Source organism: Cygnus atratus, chromosome 3, assembly GCF_013377495.2.
Source record: "Cygnus atratus isolate AKBS03 ecotype Queensland, Australia chromosome 3, CAtr_DNAZoo_HiC_assembly, whole genome shotgun sequence".
Taxonomy (NCBI): Eukaryota; Metazoa; Chordata; class Aves; order Anseriformes; family Anatidae; genus Cygnus; species Cygnus atratus.
In genome coordinates this window covers 103552319-103558318 of record NC_066364.1, presented here as the reverse complement: position 1 = coordinate 103558318, position 6000 = coordinate 103552319, and the positions used below count along the sequence as shown (strand labels likewise).

Here is a 6000-nt window from a genome sequence, read left to right as displayed (position 1 = left end):
ATCTCCTCAGACCAAATTCAGGCATCAGTGCTCAGTGCTGGCAAGCCTGTCCCTCTGTGTTAGTGAGGGAACCTGGTGAGGTCTGTTGTACATCGCAGTGTGCCTGTGTGCTGTACATGAGCAGTGCAGCCATCTCAGCAAGAAGATGCTACTCCGATGGCTTTTAGACCATATACAACCCCAGTGCCCAAAGGCATCTCAGAAGGGCATCTCACAGGGCACATGGCTGGGACGCCAGTCTACACAGAGAAGCATAAAGATGTCCTGTCCCCCAGTGTCCTCCTGAGGTGCTGGTACCAAGGTGGTAGGCAGAGTTCAATAGCAAAGGTAGTGCCAGCCCCTGTAATGGGGCATGCAGGTAGTACTTTTCCTGGATTACCTTTCCACCCAGGTGACTGAGCTTTCTCAACAAAGCATGCAAGCAATTAAGGAGCTGAGGCCTCATTAGGAAAAAAAATAATGCAGGGCTTGTGACAAGTAGCTGGTGTCTCGAGCACAAGTACCTGGTAAGCATAAGGCTTTGGAAAAATCCAGCACGCAAAGGGTTAGGAGCTCAGTTGCATAATTCCTTTCATAAGTTGTTTTGTCATAAGCCTATATCATAAACCAGCAGGAGTGGAGGGAGGCAGTGGTGGCAGAGGAGGAGGACAATGAGGACGTGGACAGAAGGCTGCTTGTAACCTCCGCAGGCTGAGGAGGGCAAATGCCACAGGTCGTGTGCTGGGTGCTGACTAATGTCATTATCTATTTTTCCCCTTGTGAAGTGGTAGTGCCTCACCTGCGGTTTGACCTCATTCTTTCGTTCAAAACATGTCCCCTCCCCTTCCCCTTCACCTCCTCTCCTCATCCCTCCCTTGGGATGGGAGGGATGCTCCTGGGTTCCCTGTGGGTGCAGATGGAGCGATCAGGGTGCTGAGGGGAGATATCCATATGCATCTAGGAGGAAAAGGGGAAATTTTTGAAGTTTGTACCAAAGATTTCCAGCATAGAGGCTTGTCTTCTCCCAAGCAGAACTCAAACCCTTCTGCTTTCTTCCACTGGGCATGCCACCAAAATTCCTCCAGCCCACAAGCAGAGATGTCCAGAGAGGACAACCCTGCATTGCATTGAGGGTTCATTGGTTTTTGTTGTTGCTGTTGTTGATTTTCTTTTTTTTTTTTTCTTTTTTTTTTTTTTTTCCATGGAAACTCCCAGAACAATGATGCATTAATATTTTTTAGAACACCCAATAGTGGGGCTGATGCCTGCTGTTCCCAGGCACTGCTGCTGTCCCTGGGAAGCATCACCATCACTCCGAGAGGGAGAGAGGCATTCAGGCTTGGGTATAAGCAGGAGGGCTGGAGATGTGCTTGTGCTTTCCAACCAAGTCCTAGAAGAACAAGGGTAGTTAAAGTGGTAATGACTGCACATGCAGGGACACACTGGTGCATGTAGGAACATCTCAGCACCCTGTGTTTGTGCAGGTGTATGTGGGACCACTGGGCTACCTTGCTACCTGACAAAGATTTCCCCATAGTGCATGGTGCTGGCAGGGGGCACAGGGTCTGCCCTGTGTTGTATCAGAGTATGTCAGGACTAGTTTCTCTTGGGGAAAAAAAACTAACAGACTTAAGTGCCATAGGAAATGACCTGCTGCTTCTGCTGCTTCGGGGGGGGGAGGTAATTGTGTCCCGGAGGTGTCTGCGGTCTGCATTTGGGGGTATTGGTTTGCAAGTCAGGGAATGAAGCAGAAATCATCAAGAACCAGCTGGGGATGTGGAAAGGGAGGAAGGCTTCAGTTTAAAGGCTGGCTGTGTCCTCAGGAGGGTGTGCGGGGGGCTGATTTTGAGATAACACCCAAGGGTTATGTCATGAGTGCTGTCGCACCTGTAATTGCCTCCTTAGGAAGAGGCACGAGGAAAAAGGAATAAAAAGAGAACTGGGAAATTCTTGAGATTCTTTCCGATGGAAAAAATGTCCGCTTACTGCTCAGTGTTAACAGCAGTGGACACCTGTGTTTAACTGCTGAGTGGCAGGCAGCAAGCCAGAAGCAAACTTGCGCTGCACGCAGGCAGGTTTCTGTGGCTGCCTCCTCCATTACCACTCATCTCCGTGTCTCTGGCCATGACGAGGCTGGTGTCTGTGCTCAGTACTAGGACTGTGTCATGGGAGCTCAGCTGGCAGCATCCCTGGGTCAGGAAATGCCTGCAGCCTGGCAGGGTGCAATCATGCATTCCTCAGTCAGACTGTCACTGTGCTTCCCTCCCTCTACCTGCCTCCCCCAGACTTCTGCTTCAGTCAGTACGTGGAGTGAGCCCTGGTGCTTGGTGTTTTGCCCGTGTGGGAAGTTAGGAAGGAGGAAGAAGTGAGTTGCCCAAACCTGTGGGGTGAGTCAGTGGAAAAGCGACATCCTGCTGGGTTGTGTTCCAGTGCTCCCCAGCAGGCACATGCAGGGCCGTGGTGTGACGTGATGGGTGAGCACTGAGAAGCCTTCCAGCCCCCGTGTTTCCTCAAGCTGGGGGTGCCTGGAGTCTCTACTCCGGGGTGAAATGCCTCTGTGAGTAGCAGGGGCATTTCGTCTCATGATGCTGCAACACAGCCCCTCATGCCTGAGCCATGTGCTGCTCACCTTTGCCTCCAGGGAATGCCAGTCTCTTCGTGTGCTGCCTTTGTGACATTGCTGCATGGGGATTTCTTAGTCAGAAAAAAAAAGTTCCTTCTTCTCCCACTGGCCCGTCCATCACTCTCACTGCTAATTCCCCAGTTTTGCAAGAAGGGGACTGAAAATCATCATGAAGTTCAGGTGAGGTTCTAAATAGGCTTTCCTCTGCTCTCTTCCTACCTTCTCCCAAGTTCTTGTCCATGAACAAACACCAGAGTTTCGGGAGCAGGGCCTCCAAATATTTTGTTTTCCAGGACCTGTTGAATGTCAAGGTGTTGGTAAGAAGCCATTGCCATGTGATGGTATGGACAGTGCAACACCTATTTCCCATCCTTCATTTCTCACTCATTTTCTGTGTGGTCTTGAGCAAACTGCTCACCTTCTACATTAATTTCTTAATTAATGCTCCATTTCAGGTTAATTTCTACTTGTAAAGAACAGAGATGATAATAATGAATGCCATTTGTAAAACGTGCAGAAATGCACGCAGAGATGATCAGTGACTGCTGGGCATCCACCTCTGGTGACTGCCGAACATGTTCCATGCTTTGGAATAGCTGTGTTTCATTCATTAGTTCTATTGCTGCTGCTTTTCTTTTGTGTGTGTTCATGATAATGCCTCTGACATGTTTTCTAGCTAGTTCTTGCAGTTCTCTGAAAAAAACTGTCCATGGGCTTCAGAAGGAAAATGCACAGAGCCCTGTACTTTTAATGTAAGAGCCTCAGCCAAATGGGTACCTTAGAAAGAGTGCTATGTAAGAGCTAGATAAATCTATGAATGTGAAAAAAGAAAGGGGGAAAAAAAAAAAAGAAAAAAAAAGATTGTCATCTCCCACAGGTGTCTCGTTTTTCTGGGATGGGGCCCAAACTGTGTCCGTCTAAGTGGAAAATGTCTTACTGATATCACAAGATGCTGTGCCTGACCTCTCATTCCTTCTCCCAGCAGAGACATAGCACCTACTACAAAGCAGTCCTTTCTACACACAGGTTTCTATGAGCAAGGTCATATTTTTTGCTAATAAGGTTGAAAACAGTGCGAGTTTTTGCTAGCATTGCTGTGTCATTTGGGGAAGTGATTTTTTTTCTCACGTTTCAGCTGACCTCCTGGAAGGAGTGCTTTCCATTGCTTTCCATCACACAGTGTCACTTTAACTCTTCTTTAACATTTTAACATTCAATTAGATAATGCTTTTCCCCAGACCAATCCACTAAAAGTGTCCACTAAATGCTGCATAATTCAGGATAATTTGGTACCTGTAATGATACAATTACTCTTCAAGGCTCATTTACTTTAAGGTCTTCAGGCTGTAAAGCATGTGAGTGTGGTTAGTTGATTTTCAGGAATGCTTGCACTCTGGCAGGGCTGAAGAAGGAACCAAAAAGAAATGACTGCAAATTCAATGACACAGCAGGAACTTCATAGGCATTTCAACACAGAGATGCCCACAGGCAAAGAAATTATAATTGTTCAGGGGAAATAGGGCCTTGCCAACTCCTACGATTTTATCAGGAGCTTTGTAATTTCTAGAATGTCCTTAAAAGCCCAGCTGCTGGAGTCATCCCATTGTCAAAGAGTCTCGGTTTCATTTTTAATGAAAAGGAGCATTTCCAGCCTCTTCCTTCCTTTCTTTCCTCCTTCCTTCCTTTGTTCCTTCCTTGTAGACACTTGTGCTTGGCAGTTCCTGGCCCATGCACTTGCCTTGCAAAGAAGCAGGCAGCCTTCAGTGATTCCAGCCTGCAGCAGGAGATGCGGTGGCTCCACCCTTGCCCTTTTTCTTTCTCTTCTCCCGATATTCTCCTGTGACTTTTAGTTCTCCAGCTTGCAGGGGCATTGTCAGTCCTATCAATCATGAATGCTTGTAGCTTTGCTGCTGGCCGTGCGAACTACTTGTATGTTGTCTTTGGGTAATTCCTGCTGGGGCATTCTGCTCTGTCCAGCCCAACAGGGTCTTACAGTGTAGGTGATGGCAACATCAGGCACGACTCTGTCCCATGTCCCTTCCACCTCTCTGTGCGGTGGCTTAGTCCAATGGGCATTGCCTCTCCTCTGTGTTTCCATCCAAGTTCACATCCACGGGGGCATCACAGCTGCTGCCTGTGTCCCCTGGCCTTGGCTGGCACCCAGGTGTCACAGAATCATAGAATCATAGATTTGATGCTAAAAAAGGTACAGCAGTCTGACACCTTTCCTGTGCTACCCTTGTGCCAGTGGGTCTGTGGGCACAGAGGGCTCTGCATAAAAGCCTTCTCTTTGGAAGCTATGCCCTTCATGTGAAGACTAGCTATGAACCCATTTGCTCTTCTCTATCTCAGCGAATTCTCTCTCTCTGTCTCCCTGCCTTAATGATTCTGCCAAATGTTTGGATTCATAACACAGCAAAAATATCTTACTGAAAACTAAGTCAAGTTTTCTGCAGAAAGCCCGGTGTTTTTCTGTCCAGTAACTGCATGCTAACTCCAGGAACAAAACAGCTGCTATCCTTGCATACAGACAGCTGTCTTGGAATTTAAAGAGGAAATGAAACAAAAAATATTAAAGCATCGTGTAGAAAACCATGTGAGAGGTATAGAGAAGCAGAAGTTCTCATTCAACGAGGCGTTACATGATTACTCAATAGGTCAGCAAATATTACAGGTGAAATTCTAGTTCCTCTGCAGTTAATTTCCGAGATTTGGAGGCTGGATCTTTCTCACAGAACAAGCTTTGCATATGTATGTCATTTTGTTTAAAATGCCTAATACGCCTTCATGCCGGAAAGCTGGGGAGGGACTTTTTATTAGGGAGTGTAGTAATAGGACAAGAAATAATGGCTTTAAACTAAAAGAGGGTAGATTTAGATTAGATATAAGGAAGACATTCTTTACAAAGATGGCGGTGAGGCCCTGGCACAGGTTGCCCAGAGAAGCTGTGGATGCCCCATCCCTGGATGTGTTCAAGGCCAGGCTGGATGGGGCTTTGGGCAGCCTGGTCTGGTGGGAGGTGTCCCTGCCCATGGCAGGGGGGTTGGAATTAGATGATTTTAAGATCCCTTCCAACCCACACCATTCTGTGATTCTATAATTCTGTTTGTGGGAGAGGCTGAGGCTGATCCATGGCAAAACAGTGCCAGAAATGCAACCAGCCCTAAGTCAAGGCTGTCCCTAATGTACAAAGAGGTTTGGTGAACCCCAGCCTGGCTTCTTGGATTCCTCCATCAGCCCTTTCAAAGACCCTTCTCCTGGGCTTTCTCTGAAAACAAGGGCATCCTGATTTGTGTTGGTTACAGAGCTTAAGAGGGCATAGAGCTCTGCTTCATTTTATTTCCATCACTCCTAGGGGGCATGGTGTTGGGTAAGGGGAGTGCTAGGCTGAGGCCTGC

The 6000-nt window shown here is 47.5% G+C and overlaps 1 long non-coding RNA gene across 2 annotated transcripts in view; it reads left to right on the top strand.

The window, feature by feature from the left end:
• The first annotated feature begins 1190 nt into the window (after positions 1–1190).
• The window catches only part of LOC126913274 (uncharacterized), a 58359-nt gene continuing 53549 nt past the window's right edge, over positions 1191–6000 (top strand). For both annotated transcript variants that reach the window (XR_007708141.1, XR_007708140.1), the window contains exon 1: positions 1191–2782. This is a non-coding gene — a long non-coding RNA (uncharacterized LOC126913274). The remainder of the gene's footprint in view (positions 2783–6000) is intronic.